Below are 22,239 nucleotides of genomic sequence, written 5' to 3'. Positions count from 1 at the left end.
CAACAAGATAGTGAGCAGATGCTTCGGAAAATTGTGGGAAAATCAGCTGCTGACATATGGGGTCTCCTGAATATAGCCACATATAAAGGACAGGCATCAGTTCAAATAAATTCCATCTCTGAACGCAAATGGTGTGAATACTTTCAGAGTATGTATCACTCTCCGCTATCTGGCCTGGTCTTCCCTACCAAAAGAGATTGCCCATATATAGTACAATACTCACACTAGGACTTGCTTTATTACAAAACAAAATTAAGAATGTCCCAAGCTATTGGGCCAGATGGCTTGGACAACAAAACATTAAAAGAACATCCAGAAAAATGGGCCGCAATTCTAAGTAAAATCTTTACACAAGTAATGAGGCGAGGCGAGATACCACCCTCATGGAAGAGATCCATATTAATTCCATTGTTTAAAAAAGGGAGCAGATCAGACTCAAGGGCATATAGACCAATAGCTCTGTTAGATTGTCCGGGGAAAATTTTTGCTTGCCTGGTCCTGCGAGACTTCAATGCTTGGCTTTCCAAAATAAATATGAGATCCATTTGAAACTGGGTTTTTGGCAGGGCTTGGTACTAGGATCAATCTAATCGTTTTAAATGCAATTATATCAAAACATCAACACCTAAAGCAACCACTTTATATTGCATTTGTTGATTTTCGCACCGCTTTCGATGCTGTTTTAAGATAACTTTTGTTTAGTAAACTGATGACTCATGATTGCCCATGGTATATCCTTAAATGGTTGATTGAATTCCATAATGAAACATCTATACAGATCCGATTGGATAGAGAGGGCCTGCTGTCAGGTTCAATTATGACATCAAGAGGGATGTATACTTGCTTCAGCCCTCTTTAACTTTTTCATATCGGACATAGGAATGGGGTTTTTGAATTGTATAACCGACTCACCTAAACTGGGTAATCAGGTCATAAGATGGCTGCTCTACGCGGATGACCTCCTCTTAATCTCCAAATCACCCATGGGCCTGAATAACATGCTCCAAGCCTTGGAAAGGTATGCCCATGATAACCAAATTACAATTAATGTCAAGAAGACCCAAATAGTACAATTTGCCAAAAGGAAACATTGCAATTGTACCATGGATTGGCGTATAGATAACAATAGAGTTGAGGTAGTAAAAAGTTACATCTATCTTGGTGTAAACATTAACAACGATAATCAAAATAACCTGTGTGAAATGAGCTTACAAAGGAAAGTAAACACACTTATTTGTCAAGCTTAAATTATAAATGGAAGATTCTGTAAATTTACTATCCAGCCATTGCTGGTCTTTTACAAACAGAAAGTCTCACCTATTTTACTGTATGGTGCTGAGACAAAAAAAGTGAGGCCATCCAAATTTTGGAATATGTTGGAAGCTAGGTATTGGAGAACTTTGCCGAAACTGCCCTCTTCAGTGCCAATGTCTTTAATTAGACATGAACTTGGTTTGATCTCGTTAAATGCCGGGTATAAATGGAAAGTTTGTGCCCTATACAGAAAATGCTTATCAGGAAAAAATGCTAGTGGGTTATTGAGAATATTGTCTGATTATATGCATTTTTCGACCGACACATTTATGAAAAGTTGGAGGTCTAAGGCGCAAGAATTTTTAAGTGCTGCTGATATAACAGAGGAATTGCTTGTACAGAATCCTGATCGTGCTAAAACTAAATTATGGCAAAATGATTGGATCTCGACCAGAGAATCATGTGGTCCATACAAAACATTAATTCCAAATCCATTTATGATAAAGACTTATGGATTAAAAGAACAATATCTTCTGAAATGCGCCAAACCGCGGCATCGCTTAGATCTTTTGCGCCTCAGTCTCAATTTATGGAAAACTAGGGAAATCACAACAAGGTGGTACCCACAAGATCAAATTATAAATATGTGTCGATTTTGTGGGAAAGCAAAAGAAACCTTAGAACATATTATTAGTGAATGCGTTAACCTGTTACGCTTGCGCATCAAGTATTTCAAAAGTTTGTTTTATTCCTCAGTGCGTATGGATGCCAAGGATTTATGGCAGCACATTTATCCTATTCAATCAAAATCCATTGGTTATGAAACAGCAGACTTTTTAACTGTACTAAATCTAGACATTGATGATCTTGATGATATAAAATCTGTTCAAGCATAATGTAACTAACGGTCTGGATGGGAATAATTTAAATATGTGATTCATGGTTTTGTCTTCTTCTCAATTTTAGTCTTTACTTGTTTTTATTATTAATATTAATTGTAATGTTTATAGGAATAAGTTTTAATTGTAAAATTAATTATTTTATTTAAGTTTTGTTGAAAGGTTGAAAATTTCAGCCGAATCAAAAAAAAATAAAAAAATTAAAAAATCATGAATACATCATCGATATATCAACACCACACTTTTATCTGATCATGTAAGGGTTTGTGGTGGGGTATACATTCTCGATTTCGAAATACTCCACATAGAGGTTTGCAAGGCTGGGGGCAAACATGGCCCCCATAGCTGTCCCAGAAATGTTTTGGTAATATGTATCATCATAAACAAGGATGTTCTTTGTGAGCGTTATCTCTGCAAGCTCAGTGATAAAGGCTGCATGTCCTCCAGATAGATCATTGTATGCCTCAATGGTTTCTTGTTGGGGGATGCTCGTGTAAAGAGCCTCCACATCCATGGTGACTAGCCATTGTGTTTCTACATTCAATTCAAAGGACCCTATAAGGATCAACATAGCCGTTGAGTCCTTCACAAAAGTCTTCATTTTAGGGACTTCATCTCTTATATATACGTCCACATATTGTGATATTGGCTTCAAAATGGATTGGATCCCTGATACTATAGGTCTCCCGGGTATAGGTGGCACTCCCTTATGCACCTTTGGTAGGGCATAGAAGGCTGGTAGTCGAGGGTGGTATGGCATGAGTAAGGTTGCTTCCTGTGCTGTGATGTATCCCTCAGAGAGTGCCTCGTCTACCACTGGAGCAATCAATGCTCAAATTGGGTCTGTTGATAAATGTCTGTAACATTTCTCATCTGATAGTAGGCAATTGACCATTTGATTTTAGTCTGCAAGGTCCATAATCATTGTTGCTCCCCCTTTATCGGCTGGTTTTATGACAATGCTGCCATTCCGTGCCAGGGAGTCCAAGGATCATACTTGTTCTTTTGTGCAGTTGTTTTGGATGAATGGTATTCTCCCTTCGAGTTCTTCTAACTTCATCAAGAGTGCCTGCTCGAAGGTTATAGATTCAGCCGTTTTGTTCTGCGTTGGTGGAAGAAACTGGGAAGGGGCTCGTAGGCCAGTCCCTGTTGTTGTTGTTTCCCCTACTTTTTCGGCGAAGAATTGTATTAGTGTTATTTTCCGCATTAGTTGTGTAAGTTCAATGCGTGCTTGGAACGGGTCCTATCTGGCCGTTGGAACAAAAGATAGTCATTTCTGTATGATCTGTTTTTCAAAAACCGATAGACTATATTTAGAAAAGTTCACGATTAATGAAAAATCGGTTGTGGCAGGTTCTGCCCCCTGCTGTGTTTAATCCTGGGGGAGAAAGTTTGCCATTTGGGCCTGCCTCGGTTGGTTCCGTGCTGGCCTAAAAAATGTTGTTGCTGGTTACCACCTCCGCCGAAGTTGCCCGGATGTTGTGCCTGGTCATTGAACCGCACCTATTGTCCTGGGCAGTTAAATTGGCCTGTTGCTGCTGCAGCTGCCCTTGCATCATTGTCTGACACTGTGCTGGTTACTTTGACTCTATCCCCTAGGTTGGGCAAAGTGCCCCATCACATCTGATGGGTGGAGGACTGATGCTTTGCACAAAGAAATCAGTCCTGAGGAAGATGATCTAATAAACATATAATTGAAACCGGTCGACCTAAGAATATGCAGATATCCCTAAGTCATACGAGATACATGCAAGAAATTAACAAATTATGAATGACCAGTACCTATATGACACATGATTGGTTTTAATTACATTTGTCGTGTCCTTCAAATTTCCTCTGTGAAAGATTGATAAAATCTCTGGCAAGTTACCAGTTTCTGAATATTCCCCTGTGAACTGCTTTGCCAAGAACAACCCGCTCTGCTTTTTTCTGGGACAGGCTTCCAGACTTAGCTGTTTTAGTTTGAGCAATTGTCTCATTGTAGTTTTAGGGTCAGTGAATCTCCCTTCCTATCCTTTTAGATAGGCGTCGCACCATCGCAACCCAGGGTGAGAACACCTTAGAGGGCCAGGGTGTTCTTCTGGTCACAGTGAGATATAGGGAACACAATAATAGTTTTCTGATATGTAAACATGTAGTTACCATATACTTTAAAATAACTCCCTTAGTGTTTGTCCAGTATTTTTTGTTTGTTTCTCCGTGATAAAAAAGCAAAAATACAATGATTCCTTCTTTATTTCTATACGTTTTGATATCCTGATAAAACTTAAAAGCCCAAAAAGTTGCTATTCCCATTCCTTCCCCCCAAAAAACATCAACATTGCATATTACGATTTCCCAGTTTCCACCTGCATGTTTTGTGTGTGTGTTTTACAGGTTTGCCATTCTTGTTGTACCTGTCATTAATTGAGCATAATAATATAGCCCTCTCTAGTCCATCAAGTAATGACTTACCTACTGACTTCATCTTAGTGCAATGCTTCATCGGTTCTAGATATTGCCAACACAATACACCTCTGCTCTAAACTGAGCTGTACTCTCCAACACTCCTGCTTATCAATAATGTATCATATTTGAGAAATCTGCATCCCTGCTTCATCAACCATATCCCCTCCCACTCATCCCAATTGTTTTTCCTCTTTGATTTTGGTGATTATGGTGTCTACTTTTTCTTTGCTTTCATCTACTCCACAAACCTCTACTACCTTTCTGCAGACTATGTTCAGGCACCACCTGGCAGGATCACAATATGCCACCTTCTGGGAAAAGGCCAGGTGCTGTATGACCTCTCTGATGGTGATGGGTACAGGATCGGTATTGGCTAACATAACACATTGTAGTAATGTTTTGTGTTGTGTCTTTTTCCTAGGTGCAGTTCCCTGTGTGTTGGATTGGTTCAATGGATGTTTTTGATTTTTAAATATCTGAGTTTCTCTTTATAACAGGAAGACGTAAGGAAGAGAATCATTTGCTTGCAGTGCATGGAAGAATAGGAGCTGGAAAAAGATGAGGAGCAGTATTTCTTCATGCTGGATTGATGAGGAGGGTGTGAATTCTGGACTTACAAGTCACCAGGGGCGGTCTAAGGCATTGGGATGGTCTGACAAGGAGAAGGAGAAGTGAAAGAGGAAGCAGAACGTTTAGAGAAGGACCCCTTGATCATGGGCAGAGGGAAGACAGAGCATCTGGGGAGGCCACAGATTGGCATGCCGAAGGTGGAGTCACCAACAGAGGTAGAGGAGGCAGGGAGTATAGTGTAGACTTCCAAAAAAAGCAGGGGAGAAAGCCCCTTTGGGGTAGCAGGACGGCATGATGGGGAGGTTCTGGAAGAGGGATCGGACACGTATCTAATGTGGTAGGAAGGGGCAGTTGCTGCAGCACCCTTGGGGAGTACGATGATATGATTTTATTCTGTGTGGGGGCAGTGCAGGGAAGGAGGTCTTTATCCAGCATAGCAAGTGTGCAAAGGAAGAGAGATTGCAACATGACATGCGGCCGGATACTCAATTGCTCTGAAAGACCAGATCTGTCCCCTTGTCTGCCAGTCATGACAGGGGAAAACTTAAATACATCTTTCAAGCTGTCTCGTTAATAGAACCATGGTGTATGCCTGTGTACATGGGAACAATGAAAGAATAGATTGTTTTTACATCTTCTGAGTTATTGAATAACTTAATAAACTGTGATATTTTATTGGGGGCATTACAGGTCATTCACCTTTATTCACCCACCCATAAATGCACATTTATAAATCCAACTTTATGAGGTGGAAAATTAATGCAAGTCTTTACAAACACCCAGTAGAAAAATACATTTTACAGAAAACATTAACAGATTTCCTCGGCATCAACAGATGTTCTGTCACATCCACGCACATCTTGTGCACCTCGATGAAAGCAACTTTATGAAAAATCATGTTACAAAACTCATCTGCTTCTAAAAGAAGAGATGCACAGGCAGACCTTGAATCACAAATTAATACTCTAATGCTAAAGGCATTAACCCCCCCTGTCTTTTGCTTAACACATGCACTAGTGAGAAATATGATCTAAACTTACACTTTACGGAAATAAAGTTGAATATGCACCGCTCTGCCTGAAACAATCATTTCATGAAGAAGTGGAACAAACCATAATGCTGCTGGCCCAAGGACCTTACAAAAGAAGAATCAGGAACACAACCTCTTTCTTCAATGAGGATGATGGTTCTGTGATTTCTAGCCCTTCAGATAGCAGACCCACTTTGTACAACTTTCTATGCAAACCTTTATCCTTCTGAAGACTTAGCTGTCCTTGAAGTGGAAGGCGATGTCATGACAAGCTTAAAACTCTGACTTTAGATAATAAGGCCAGATCGTTTTCAGACTGCCCATTCGAATGCTGGAGGTGTGCAATGCTATTAAACACATGTCCACTGGCGAATTCCGTGAGGATGATGGTGTGTACAGTGCAGCTAGCCCAAAAAATGACATACAGGCAACATCCAATAGGGTATTGATCACAATAATCACCAAAGATGGTCAGGATACCAACAAATGTTCCAACTTTTGACTTATTTCACTGATTAATTTAGCTAAGCAGATGTTTACTAAAATACCAGTGACTGGATTGGTGAGATTTATTTTGTATATCATGAATCCAACATAATTGGGGTATATACCAGGGAGGATGGCCAGAAATAATATGAGGGAATTCCTATGCATACTCTGACAAGAAAGAAGAACAGATTCCCCAATCCTAGCAGTATCATTAGATGCAGCGAAAGCTTCAGACAGGGTGAAGTGGGGGTACTTGTTTAGACTTGTTTAGAACAATGGACAATTCAGCCTATGTGAACACTTTTTAGATAAGTGCAAAGGCAAAGCTCTTTATAAGAGCTCTTCTATCCAGGAGCCATATATCAAATGATGTTCACATGAAGTGAGGACACAGATAAGGTTGCCCCCTGTCTCTGCTTCTATTTCTGCTAGCCATAGAGCCCCTCTAGTTAGCAATCCACCAGAACCCAATAGTTAAAGGGGGTGCATACACCTGCTTAAACCTCAAAGTTATTATTATATGCCAGAAATCCCATCAACTCTTTAATTACTCTTATTGCTATTATGGAAACAATCAAGGACTTCTCCATATTATGAGCCTTTAAAATAAATTGGTGAAAATGTGAAGCCCAACAGTTTCAGCAATCACAACAAAAGTTGATTGGCACCATTTTCTGTTCCCATGGGTATTCAAGGGGCTCAAATATATAGAAATTAAACTCAGTCCAGGTTTAAACAATGTATTGTCAGATAATCTATAAGAGACATGGAATGCAATACAAGCAGATATGGTCAGATGCCATGGTCTAAGACTCAGAATATGGGGAAAGATTTAAGTCCTTAAAATGGGTATCGCTCCTAAAAACATTACGTTTTGAATATGCTCCATTCCAAAGTAAATACGAAATGGCTGCTAATGATGGAGAAAGAATTACATAATTTTCTTTGGAGCTCCATTAAACTTATCGTTAATATCTGCAAATTATATGCACATCAAATAATTAATTGTATAGCTCAGCATTCCCCTTCACTTCAATTATTAATCTATACACTGATGACACAAGCAAACCGAATTGGTACTTTTTTGAGGACATGTTAACTAGCTCTAGACAAGATCTTCTATTTTGTAATGGCAAATCCCCCATTGACCCGAAACCTACACTAATACAATTACAACATTGCTGCAAAAGTATTCACTCTCTTCTCCGTATTAGTTTGCACATACCCTCAGGAGCACACCTGTGGAATAATGGTAAACTGAAAAATCAGATGAAACCATTCTGCTAGACCAACCTAGAGCTTCTAGGGAAGCTCTAGGTATACACCGCCTCACCCTTTGTCATTGCCATGAAAATACTCCAGCATTTCCTCCAGCATGCATTTCCCTTTTTATTGACCAGCAAAAAGCAGGTGGATTCCAGAGCAATCCATTGTAAATGCTGCCTGTCATGCATACATGTCTGGTGATGATTACTCAATTTGTACGGCGGAGTGCAAAAGGGTTGCAAATAAGCATGCATGCCACCTTTTTGCCCCTACATTTGCACTACGCTGTACAAATGTTGAAAATTACGCAGAGGGGACCTTTGTACATCAAGGTGCAAAAATAACAGGTCCCCTCCATGTAATTACTGGGGAACGCGAAAAAATATTTAGCAGATGCAGAGGATTTTATCATTTTTGGGTGGAGAGATTTCAGAAAGTACCTAGTGGTTTTAAAACCCCTGCTCCAGCACAGGTGGTATTCCCTGCAATACTGTATGAAGTAAGGAGATCCTGGTACATTACCATGCCACCTGGAAAGCCAGATCAGAATTGAAATACTGCCTGGTATAAAACAGACATTATTTGTTCGCTGCCATTAAGTTAAAATAAAAAATAAAAAACCTCTTCAGTCCCCTATCCCTGATGTTGGCACTGATGTTGCTCAATTGTTCAAAAAGGATTACCAGCTGGTATTTCAAATACTGGTGTATCTCAGGAGATATACATTGCATTGGCAAACCTTAGAACTAACATATAACATTTGCTGTTGTCAGCCACCATAATGACTATCTTCCATATGTGACTTCTATTGTAGGTTAGGCTGTAAATCCGAGCCTGTACAAAATGGATTGTGAGGAAAGAGCATGGGAAATGGGATGCTTCTAGTTAGCACTGAAGTGGGAAGGTTCACCAATGCCTATTGCCTGGACTCACTTCTCTGTCCTTCAAATAAGGTGTTATGTCCATGGTTATCTGATAGGCCACTCGTGAAAAGGTCTGGTGTTTTCTGCACACATTACCAATGTAGGGTGGACCCTTGCAATAGACATCACTGCAGTCTGGTGTTTGCCAGAGGTGATTAGTGCTTGCCATAAGGTCTCAACAATATTCAATGGCATTTGCCTGGTAGTCTTGCTTATCCCTAGCCATTGCTATGTTTCAGATATTGAATTGTCTCCTCAGACTTCGGTGGATGGTAGCAGGGGACAGCTCCTTTGGTAATGGCAGGTAATGGTGTTTTCAAGTGTGCTCTAGCACCTTGAAGCATATGGCATACTAGATGGAATTACCAAGTAAATACCTCAGACCAAATAACCAGACTGACTCAAAGGAGATGGTAAAATACTGCTTTAATCTCAAGAAGTAAAGTAGGGTGAATTTACATTCATCAATTTGACTCATGCAGGATTACACAGATTTTTAAGTCATGCATATGCTATATAATGCTATATGTGTCATCAATGATATCATCCTACGCGGAAAACTTCAAAAACCTATCAAAGGATGGGATTGGATTAGGGGATCATATAGAAAATGTGCATGTTATTCCCTCTTTGCTGGTCTGTTTTCTGTGAGACACATCCTGAGCTACTTCTAATCACATGGTATAAAGCAATCGTCAAAGCAGAAAACATGGCAGTTGATTATATGATAAAGTGCATGGCAGGCTATTCGAATTGTTTGGCAACCCATATCCAACCTTGGACATTTGGCTTGTTAGCAGCACGTACATAGAAACGAAGCCCAGGTGGTTGGAGATACATCAGTTCTTCCTTTGTTTCCCAATTAGGCCACCCTCTTTCATTGGGAGGCCTCATGCCAGTGTCTTCTGTTTGAAGGTTGATCTTGTTGTCTGCACAGTCTTGGGACATCCACAGGAGTGTAGGTACACTGCTATCTTAGCTCCAGGGCTAATGAATAGCCCTTGTTTGCAAGCTCGTCACACGTGTTGTAAGACCATGGATTTGTCCATATCAACAGTGCTTTTAACATTATTTGATTCAGCTTTTTCTGGGATCAGTTCTCATTTTGTCCTTTAGAGACTTGCTTACTCTGTCCCATATTGACTTTATGCCGTTTAATCATACAACATTTGGCATCAGTAAGTGTTTGTGTTCCTACTAATCTTTAGAAAATATGTCCTTGTGCATGGTCTACTCATAGACTACTCTCGTGCTTTTTCTTCATCTCTCGAAATAGCATCCATGGTTCAAAGCCAATGTACTCCCATATTTCGTAAGGAAAACAGCCTTTTGCATCGCATTTCCAACTTTAAGATCCTGGGCTAGTGATTTTGAGATAACTGGGTTGATTGACATGAGCTGTTGTCCATCTTGGTCTGATGGTAGTCCTAAACGTTGAATATATACCTCTCCTAAGCAAGCTTCTAAGTATTGTTTCTACCTTGCGCTTCAGCATATTTAGTTATCGACAGGGGGCTACTTCATTCTTCTTTTCATTAGTAAAATACTTGAGCAAGGAGTACCTGTTTCTAATACTGCTTCAGTTACATTGTTATTCTTAAGTATTTTCATATTGATTCAGCATTGATTCATAGATCTTCTTTCGGACATTCTTTTGCTGATATAAGACTTTATTCAATGTACATCCATATCATGCATTGGTTTATTCATGGCTGCTTTTTGACAACTCAGCATGGAACATCCTTCTTGGTAGGTTTCCTCCACTGTTTCAACATGAGGGTATCTTCTGAATGGCTGCCTGAGAGCATATAGTTTTTCATACAGTCGACATGGTATGGGCATGTTGTATACACTTTTACATCGGTTTCCAATTATAGCTCCTCATCTGTTACTCCAAAAGGTTGGGGGTGAGAGGGCATTGACTAGGGAGAATTTGTCCACTTGCTCCTCTACACAAGTACAATCAAGACATCACCTGGTAGAGATGAGGTAGTCAAGTGGTCAAAGGTTGTTGATGGCACACATATTTCTAGAATGCAATTAAGGTGAGAAAACATTTGTTTTGTTTAACCTGAATTTACCAAGCATTGTCATGCAGTGGATTAAGAGACAGCACAAACACACATCCTTTAATCAGTATGTGCTGGTGTTAGTCAGATATTTTGCATGGTATTGTGATGTTGTTAAAACAGTGCATGGGGCATTTTGACCTCTTTCTGTGACGTTTCTGTGAAATGGAAAGTACTTAGGGGATCTAGTACTGGACCTTTATCCAACTATCTAGTTGGTGCTGTATCTCCTTTTATTTCTATACCTTCCGCAGCTCCATGTCTTTTCAGCACACTTACTGTTTAAGGATTGGAAAAACACTGCTCCTTTATATTATTTCATGATCCTGTTGGCAGTTCAATCTCTAGGCACCCACAATGTACACTGCTGTTAATGCTTCATTGACTGTGTCAATCCAGTCACTTTACTGGCTCTCCAACACGTTCTCATGCAATACTGCACATAGAAGGACAGACCTATGCTTTGCAGTTGAACTAGTTGCAGTTTTTGCATGCCACACACCACTGCACAATCTTCTAAAAGTAATACATATTCTCCACCATCTGGCAGCTAGATGCTCCCAATGTTCTTGTATGCACTGGTCACAAACCTTGGGGAGACTTGAGGAAATATTTATTTGGACCACTTTGAACAGCCCTCTTTGAATCACAACAATACTACAAATTTGTTTAAAGTGTCCCTTGCTTCTCCAGTGCCTTTTTGTTCCAGCTCAGTCATGTATGTTGTTGTCTATTACAGCATACTATTACCAATTTTTATCAAAATTATCAGTTTATATTCATTTTATAAAACCATTTCAATAAAATACATTATTAATCATCTTTCAAAGACAAATTCTAAAAATGCATTAAATTTGGACGATATTGTCCCAAAAACAATCTGTTACCTAGTACATTGGTTTTATGGTACTAAATGTTTACATAGAACAAGTTTTCATTCGGGATCTATTGTAAACACCTGTCTATATTGACAAGAGAACCCAATATTCCCAACTCTTTCTGTTCATCCGTACGACTGTCACCCATTCATTCAACCATTCAACAATCACAACAAACCAACATGTTTCTTTCCTTTGTTATTTGACACAATTCACTAGGAAATTCTTCTGGGGTATGTACTGTAACAGTTTGTTATACATAAGCCATTCTGGTCTTCTTGCACTTTTTGGTGAGTGATCTTACGTTCCACTCCCTTCTATCTTGCGTCTGGGCCAGAACACCAAAAGGATATCTGTAGGAAGCAATTATACGAAAATTGGTTTTATCTTTCAACCAACTTGACTATAGTTTAATTACTACAAGAAAGAGTGTATAAATCACCAGGGAAGAGTACAACTTATTTAACTTTCTTCCTTTCATTTGTCATTGGCATGCCTCACTTATTGAGGGAAACAGGTATACGCATTAGCAATTCTGAAAAGGTTTATCTTTTTTGTATCAACCCTCTCATTCGAGAATTGACATTAGAGCCCTTGTTTTTTTACAGGCTCCACCTTACGAGTTGTATGTCTTATTAAATGGAATATATGCAGCAGTGCGTTCTTTACCTTCTTACTCCTGCATATGCATTTTTCTATCGTCTCCAACCATCTTACGATGTGTTCATCTCTAGATTCAGGTGTTATCAGTGGCGCTATCACGCTCTTCCTGCGCTACCTATTTCCGAAAACAGTAGTAACATACAGCCACCTGTTAAGGCTACGTTCTTCTTATTTACCTTTAATAGCTTTACAGATTGTTTGTTTCTGTGTCGTTACACATCATACCTTATTGTCAGATCTTAATCACACAAATCCCTGGAGGTTTATCCTTTCCGGGTTTTCATCAACCGACTCCAGATCACTGGCAAAGTCTAGGTCTTCCTAGGGTCCCAGGGCTCCTTTCTCACAGTGCTTCCTTTCTAGACACTGGACTGGCAAAGATGGGGAGACAATTATTGACATTAGCCTGTTGTTTTTATCCTTTACTCTTAATTATTCTCTTCCTGTTTTTATTACATTAACTTACATCGAGTTGAAGTACAAATATTACGGTTCCCAATCTTCTTCAGGTCCCTGGATTGTCACTCCTCAAGTTTTAAAATTCGGTCTGTAGGATGCACAAGCCTAGGTGAACATAATATGGTCCTTTTGTTCAAACATAGTGCTTTTCCTACATCCCGTTCTTATTCTGATTTTTGAATGGGCTCTATTTGCTTACCTTGTGCTCACGAACAGCAGCTGATTCCTCTCGCGGGTGCCGACCGCCACTCCCTCGCCACTGGGACAGCTATCTCTCGCACCATCCGATGGATCCACACGCCTGTAGACTGGCTCCTTTTTCTTCTTCAAATTCAATGTTGTTCCCGGATCCCTTTTAAAGTCACGCTTGCCTTTTTCGTCATTCCTTCACGTCATCGCATCCGGGTCCTGGATTCAAGGTCGTTTACTCAGATCCACTCGATCCCACGTTCTCTTCTCCTCTTATACAGCGGGCACTAAGGTCATTTGAATCGTACTGGCCCTTTAAATCTGAGTCTGGACCCACACTGGCAGTATTTGCTTCTCCTTCTTGTAGTTAGGGTTTTAATTCGAACCCTCTTCCCTCATAGATGCTCTCTCCACAACCCTACCTGTAGCTCCTCACTGCCATCCTATGATCTTTCTTATGTGAAAATTAAAAGAGAATTAGCTTTTTTTATTCCCCATGTGTATGTTTTTCCTATAGAACTACTTTCAGTATAATTTGGGAATGTAAACTATTTCCATTAGGGCATCTAATTGCTAGGGCGTCCTGAGCAAATGTTGGACAGAGCTAAGAGTAGGAGCCTACATCTTTATGAAAATCTTGCTGTGCCCCTTGTTAGCCCCTTTTTGCCACTGGGTGCCACAAATATGCCACAAAGAAAGAACATACAGACAACATACAGATCAAACTCCAGCACACAGTACACAGCTCCACTGAAGCAATGATTCCCATATCTTCTCCTCAACTGCTACACTGCACCGACAAACATCAAATCAACAATCTCTTCAGTACACACATCCCACAGATGTGCTTCCTCACAAAGACATGGCTAAAATGGCACCAAACCCATACTATCCCTGACATACTACCCTACCACCACAAAGACCGGCCACACAAAACTGGTGTTGGCATTGGCATCACATACAGAAACTCACATTCAACAACCACACTCAGCCACCATACACACCAATTAAATTCCCCTCTCAGATGCTCCCATCCAAATCATTCACAGACCACATTTATCAACCTCATATACTGCCCCAATCAAACAATATCAACTCCCACTCTGAATGGACCGACTTTATGGGCAGCAATCACAGCTCTCCCTGTTCCAACATCTACCTTGGTGATTTCAGACCAGATATTTCCCACCAAGACACAAACCATTAGTGAAGAGCATCATCATAGCATTCTCCACCCACACCCTTATCCAACAAATTACATACCACACACACATTTTTGGCAACATCCTCAACATCATGATTTCTTGGAAAAGTGTGGTTTCTATGACGAAAACGAATCTGGGTATCATGGTATGACCACTTTGCCATATCATTAACTCTCTCTCTCACCCAACATCCCCCAACCTGCCACATTTCCCTCCTGCCACAGCCAGGTAAATCAAACACATAACAAAAACAGCCTTCATGCTACTCTTTCCATTCCACCTCCCCTGACACTGACCCACCATACTTCCAAAACCTGAACAATTACAACATCACTATCACCAAAGCACTCAATACAATTTCTTCGTTAAAAAATGCCACCACCACCAAAGTACATGGTTCCATAAAAGATCCAGGCAACAGAACCTGTTCCTTTGTACTGGGCAACCCCTCAAAGACGGTTGATCCAAGTACAAGATAGGCATATGCAGGGTCCGAGCCTCTCACTACTTCGAAGATTTGCAATATGCCCCATTAACACACCTTTTAAAATAACAAGGTCCCTCTCAAAATCATCATCCAGACCTAGTATGCCCCTATCCAACTGAGTAGGCAACTTCCTCATAGAGCTCAAGGTTTAATCCTCTCTCCCTTACTGTTTAGCATGCAATTTTCTTGAGGGACGTTTGGTCCCACTGTTATGCTGACAACACCCAGATGTATTTTAAACTTACTGGCAATTTCTATTAGGATACTAACATAATGATCAACATCATGAACCACGTACATATCTTGTGACAACTGGAACAAGGCTGTGGAATAAACTTCCTGTATCTCTCAGAAATGAATCAGACCTTTATTAATTTACAAAGCTCTCAAAACATCTTTTTTGGCCATTTCTTTTTGAATATCAAGCGGCTAAACCCTGTAGCATTGCCCCATATAGCACTCTCTTGCCTTCAGGTTTGAGCACCCTACAAATGACCCAATATAAATACTAATGAAACATCAAGATGCACAACATCACAGAATCCCTCCACTTTACAGACCTGCACCTAACCCACATACCAAACATCCTTTTAAACCCTTTCTAGTCAGGTTTCCATCCCAGCTACAGCACAACGACTGCAACACTTCATATCTTGGTGGACCTCTACAACGTCACTGACAAAGGACACACATCCATTCTAGTTCTCTTCAATCTCTCTGCATCTTTCAACACCAGCGACCACATCATCTGCCTAGAGATCCTGTCCCACAGATCCAGACTCTCAGGCATTGTTCTCAACTGAGTTACTTAATTCCTCCTTAACAGTGCACACTTCATCTCCATAGCCCCAATGAATCAAATCCTATGCCAGTCAAGAACTACATACCACAAATATCTTCCCTATTTCCCCTCATTTGTGTTTAACTTATAGATGCCACAACATCCACTTTTATAAATAGGCATATTGCACACAAATATACTTCAAAACGCCCATTGAACTCCACATGCTCAGGCCTTTCCACCATCAACTTCTGTATAGCCACCCACTTCCTAAAGCGCAAACCATCCAAACCAGAATACCTCCTCATCTGCCACCCCTACACAAACCTGACCTTACCCCTTGATCAAAGAACTCACCATGAAGAACTCAAACATATTCCACCCCACACTAGTGAAGCCACACTCAACACATAACACATAGCTACCGTCATCAAAGCATACCATCTGCATCTACACCTTCTATGCTGTATAAGACGCATCTTTGCCCTTCATGACTTCCATATGGCAGTCTGGGGTCTAGTTCTCTCCAAGCAGTAGAAACACAATCCTCACACGACCTTCCTGTCTATCCAGCCCACTGTAGCTCTGTACAGTGAATTTGACCAGAGGATGGGTCCGGCTTGCAGTTTGCGCGAACTGGTTGGTCCCAACAGCTCATGGGAAGAAGTTTACTGGAGTTTCTTCTCTGTCGTCGGATTCTGGAGATTCGAACCTGCACAAGGGCTTCACCGGGCGGTTCAGTCATGGTAGGCATCCTCTTCAGCCAATTCCTCGTTGGTTCTTTCGTTGCAGTGACGACTCTGTCTTTCCAGTCCCAGAGACCTGCTTTTTATGCAGTTTTCCCCCATTCATACAGCCTGGCTGTCAATCACACAGCAGGGTGGCTGGCCCTTAGCCAAACGGACAAGAGTGTGACTTGTGTTACCAAGGGAACCCATGGGAACCCATGGCAGGGGCATAAAGACCCCTCCCTCACATCCTGCCTACCCAGACTTTCAGGCGCCTTAAGGAAGGCTTCTGTGCAGAAGCCCGCAAAAAGACAGCGAACAAAGGAATCATCCCCAGTTTGGCACACAGAGAAGAACACAAGAAAGACTTTAACAGAAAGAAATGGCGACTAAACCCAGCCAGAGCCAAAATAAAATGTATTTGGTCAAGCGGGTTTATGTTGGAGGCTAATATAATAGCCTGAAACAATACCATTGTTATATAATATAACCGTGGTAGAAATGTTTTGGTTCTTACGACTGCCACCAGCCAAGTCTTAATGTAAAGGAAGCAAAACAGTGCTCCAAGAGACACAGACAAAAAAGGAATACGAATTAAACCTTTCCAATACTACATGTAAAATGGGGTGTACTGGGTCTGTAGTTTAAAGAGACTACATAAAATTATTGGCAACTTTACATGCTTCTGGGAGACAGTAGTCAGTCCCAGAAAAATGGAGTCAGAGGGAAGTCTAAAAGACAACCCTGTGTTACTGCACCGAGGGTGCTGTGTAACACACACAAAAATGGTGCTCATGAAGTAGGTGAGGCTCCAGAGCCCAAAATCACACGAATGGTAAAAACACACAGAGCAAAACACATGTAAGAGTGGGAAAATAGGCTCACACTCTTACCTGGTGAAAAAAATAAATCCTAGAAATCCAGCAAAGCTGATGAGGTTCTCAATAGGTATGCAACATTAGCCATTTATGAGAATTCTCCCTAACAGTCAGTCTTCAGGCAGCCATGCAGTGTTGTGCATGCAAATAGCAGCCCTTAAGAGGAGGAGCAGTCTGCTACCTCCATATGGAGACCGGTGACCACTGTGCCGTACAGCACATAGTTAATGTTTACTTACGGCTGCTCTCTGTTTGAGTGGTGTCGTTTTTTGTCCTCGTCACATGTATTTGGTGGTAGAGGATCATGAGACGTGCAAGCCGATCCCCATTGCAGGTGAATTGCTCTGACCATTGTTTCGAGCAAACACAATGAGCACTATAAGGAAGTGTTATAATGGTGTGGGGTGACACTGATTGGGCACACGCTAAGGCACATTGTGGTTAAGGTCAGTGAATCTGGAATATCCGATTGAAGGCGGTGTGATCCACAGACTTGCCATGCCTGTTACACTATGGTGGCACTGCATGGTACAAAATAGTTTATATGTTCAGAGTTATTAATAATCTCTTTTGTACAATGGGCTATCATTGTTTGATTACAGACATCTCATTGAATGATTGCTGAAGTTGAGAAATTATTGTCTTCAAAGAACACAAGAATCTATAGAAGTCAGAGCTGCTGTTTTGCACAGAAGCAACTGCTGCTGCTTCTGTTTAAATTCACAATATCATACTGTGATGGTATTTGGTCAGAATTAAGCTTAGAAGAGCAATAATCTCATTGTGGAATATAGATACACATGAGCCCCCACTTAGCCCATTAGGAATTAAACATTTTGGGCCGACTAAAATGAAATTCTACACCAGTTTCCTATTTTATTATTGTGTATAGTAGTGTCAAGACTTCCCTTCGTGAAAAATGTGTGAGCACATTATGCTAATAAGGCTGTCTTGAACTGATTGTGGATTTATTTTACATCCTTAGAATGTATGTAAGATTGCACTAGGCACTTTATAAATGTATATATGAGCGTGAATGTGTATTTATTACATTTGCTGTGTTTGTTTGGTGAGTTGTGAAATTGCATTTTCATCTGAAGTGGGAAAATGGGAAAACACCCTCCCCACATTCTCATCCAGACCCTGGCCTAGAGGATCACGGCCCAAGCTCCCCCCTGCGAGAGGAGTTTAACCCGCTCACCTCCTTACTAGACGACAAGGTACCATGTGTTTGTGGCCCGCATGCACGAGGAGCATGCCCACTACCATGCCCTGGCCAAGCCGACGCCTGCGACATGGACCAGATCAACTAAAACAACAGCCACAAAGCATGAATATTGTTAGAGATGCCATGATGACATAGCCAACAGACAAGAACACCCGTGCCACCATGCACCCTGGTCACTCACACACCAATCCACACGAAGAACATACTCAGTGCTATGACTTATCAGACTGACACACTCACGGACATGCATCGTTGTTATTTTTCACATAGGCCTCCTACAGCACCGCAGTAACGCAAGATGCCTCAAGAGCTCATGTATACGCTTGCAGACACTTCATGCTACCCTACCCCCATAGAGATGCCATCATATATATATATATATCTACTACTACTTGTGACACACTGTCACCCTGCGGCACCCATGTTAGTAATTATACATCGCCTCCCAGAAAACTAGGCCCGAGTAGGCCACAAGTAAGAGGCCTCAGGCCAGAGCCTCTAAGACGAAAAACCTTTTCGAGACGAAAAGCAATGCGCTGACCATGCAGAACGAGTCCCAGCGAGAGCCGACCGCCAAGGCCACAATGTTGCAACCCACATGCCGAGCTCTCAGTGCCAAGGTTACACCTGCCGCAGCCAAGCACCCCTCTGGGCCGAAAAAACAAATTAAATGCTCATAATTCTGCTCCAGCTACGGTCTCTACACACGTGACCAAGCCAAACTGACAAGATGCCAAGCTCTCGAGACAGAAAGTCGCCGGGGTCCCATGTCTGGGACACAGGCTGCAAAAACGAAGCAACAAGTTGGACACCTACACCGATGGGAAAGGCGTGATCATCAGCCACTAGAAAAAGACCTGTCCATTGTCTGCCACTAACACATAGTTGCACAATGTTGCCAACACCAGGTACCTTGCGGGCTGGGAACAGGATTGGTCCCAGGCTTGGGGGCTCACGAGGGAACCAATCATAGTACGAGGGGCTCCTCACTGACGCCATTTCGGTTAGCCAATCACCAAGGGTCCCTGTGTAACCATTTTACTGTAGCAAGTGTTAGGGACAACCCAAGTGTGCCACCTGGCCTGTCCTTATCCACTAACATTCCTCCATATAAGCATCTATACTAACCCTACCACGCGGGGAGCCAACACGAAGAGGCGATAGGTTTTGTGATGGTTTTTCCCAGGTGACGCGAGCAGTGAGTCATACTACGGTAAAAAGGGCTTGCGAGCCCCACTAAGAACGAGAGCGTCTCCCCGGATGCATATGCGCGGAGAACGATCCCTGCCATTCCTATAATAAACAGCAGTAATTACTTTGCTCTTGCGTGTCCCTCATACTCCTTTTGGGATGCAGGAGGAGTTGGGGCCTCCCCAGCCCCGGAGGTCCGCGGACGGCTCTGCCGGACCCCGGGAGATCACCCCGACAAGTTGGAGGCACTGCTGAGATCTGTTTGAGGTCTACTTAACCTACCCTATAGCATAACTACCAGGCCTCCTGCAGCGAGGCAACCCGGCAGCGCGGCCCACTCTGGCATTGCCCCCTTTTGAGGACTACAGGACCATCGTGGAACTGCGAGAAGACCGGACAGCACAATTCGGACATTGGCCCTCGGGAGCCGACTTGAAAAGTATCCCGCCCGCGGTTGGCGAGTGTCCAGATGTGGTCCAGACGAGGCGCGGTGGCGAGCCACTTTGGAGGGGTGCCGCGGTCGAGCGGCCCCGACTCACAAGGACTTGGTGAGTATGGCACACCCAACCAGCAACGTAATGTTGTGCGGGAGGGGGGAGGAGTTGTAAAGAGGGAGGGGGCGGTTGTAACAGTGTGTGGAAATTGATTTTGACTGTTCTGCGGCAGTAGAGGTGTAAGGTATAACGGGACAGGCACGGGGACTGTCCCCTACAGCGTCACAAAGTGGGTTGGGTGGGGCCTCAGGCACTCACGTGTGATGGTTAGAGAGCGCGGATTGGTTCGAGATCACGGACACCTGTGTAAGAGGGGGGGTGGCTTTCCTATGAGTTGACGTTGTAGATCAATGAATAGATGAGGTTCCCTACTAATTGAGTGTTGAAGCTCGTTAAGTAGATGACATTTTCCCGCAGGGGGTAGCTAGGTTGTTTACCGAGTGTGGAAGATAATTGGCTGGTTAACCTCCTGTGGAGAGGGGGCGTATCACACGTGATGCGACGCAGCGTGCGCAGACCAATTATGTTAAGTAAATTGATTGTTGATTACCTTGCTCCAGACGAGGCAAGAAGACAGCTGTGGGGTTAGTGGGGTATAACAGTGTGAGAACAAGAGCACATTTGTGAAGTTTTGAAATGTATAAGTACTTACAGTGTGTTGTAGAAGTTGGTGACATCACCCATAGGGTTTGATTAGGACATTGCGATGCACCCCGCGTCCATCTAGGGGTGGCCGGGGACAGAGGGTATGAACGGATAGGAGGCAAGGGAGAGAGGCGGCCATGCACGGAGAATGCCGGCCGTGCTCAGATGGGGAGGGGCCACGGGGGAGAGGCTGCTGCGCACAAAGAACGCCGGCAGCGCTCAACAAGGGTTTGTGAAAGTAGAGGGTGTGGTTTGAGGGGAACGAGGAAAAGGTGAGGAGGAGGAGTTGAGTTGAAGGTGTCACGAGTACAAAGGAAGAGGAAGGTGGGGCAGCCCAGAGGCACGCCGCACAGGGCATGCCGCAGGGGGCTTTGTGTGCCACGGCCGAAGGGGGCCGTAGTTATAAGTAACAACTGTACCATATACAAGATTGCTTTCCTTTCCAGCGAACAATAGAAGTCCCCAGCTTACGGGGCCAGGTAAAAGGTAGACATTTGGAAAAGTAAAAGTTGTAACATGGCCCTGTACTATGGCTCGGGGGAAGGAGCGGGGTGGAGAAACATGGGAAGCGCGTTAACCACTCCACTTCAGCACATCTGTACGACACTGACACCACACAGGGAGAAAATAATTAAATACATTATCGAGTGGACACAAGGAATGGACAACAAAGTAAGAGTACCATGGCCGCCTAACGGCAGCTTCGATACATATACACAACATAGTTTGTTAACATACTTTCACAATACCTACAAGGGGAAGAAATTAGCAAGTCACTTAGAAGTTTTTGACCTCTGGAAAATGTTCCAGGGAACTAGACCGGGGGACACAGGTATGTACACAGTACAGGGGGTAAAAGAGGAGAAGGGGATAAGGGAGGAAAACCAGGTACAGGAAGAGAAAAAGAAAGGAGGGGGCGGGGATAAGAAAAACAAAAATGCACCCAGCACTGAAGAAAGTGAAGAAGAGGCAGAAGGATGCAGTAGCAGAGGCGAAGGTCAAACAAGAAGGGGCAGAAGATGTGCAAGTGGCTAAGGTAGTAAAAAAGGAGGAAGGAGGGTTGTACCCACTAACAGAACTTAGAGAAGCAGCCAGACAGCAATTAACGGCTGCTGAAGGATACTCCAGCCCCGCATGCAGACCCCCGCCATACGCACCCCCAGATGATTGTAAAAGGAGGATGGGGGATGTAGGTACGGTAGATTCAACAACTACGCAGGTAAGGAAGGGGATGACAGTAGGTCCTTGGGGAGGTTTGCAGACGTAGGACCAGAGGAGTGGATAGCAGCGCAGGTGCTTCTGAAGCTCCGAGGAACATTAACTAAGGAAGAGGAGGATACAGTGAAAAAGGTAAATAAGGAAGAGAAGGAAAACACACAGACAGGGTCAGAGGTAAGTGAAGAAAGAAAAGGGTGACTATCACAAGAGGAGGAAGAGATATTGGAGGAAAGGTTGCCGGAATTGA

Source organism: Ambystoma mexicanum, chromosome 4p (genome assembly GCF_040938575.1).
Source record: "Ambystoma mexicanum isolate Mex_15411 chromosome 4p, UKY_AmexF1_1, whole genome shotgun sequence".
Lineage (NCBI taxonomy): Eukaryota > Metazoa > Chordata > Amphibia > Caudata > Ambystomatidae > Ambystoma > Ambystoma mexicanum.
The sequence above is the reverse complement of the archived record's forward strand: the minus strand, read 5'-3'. Positions refer to the sequence as shown.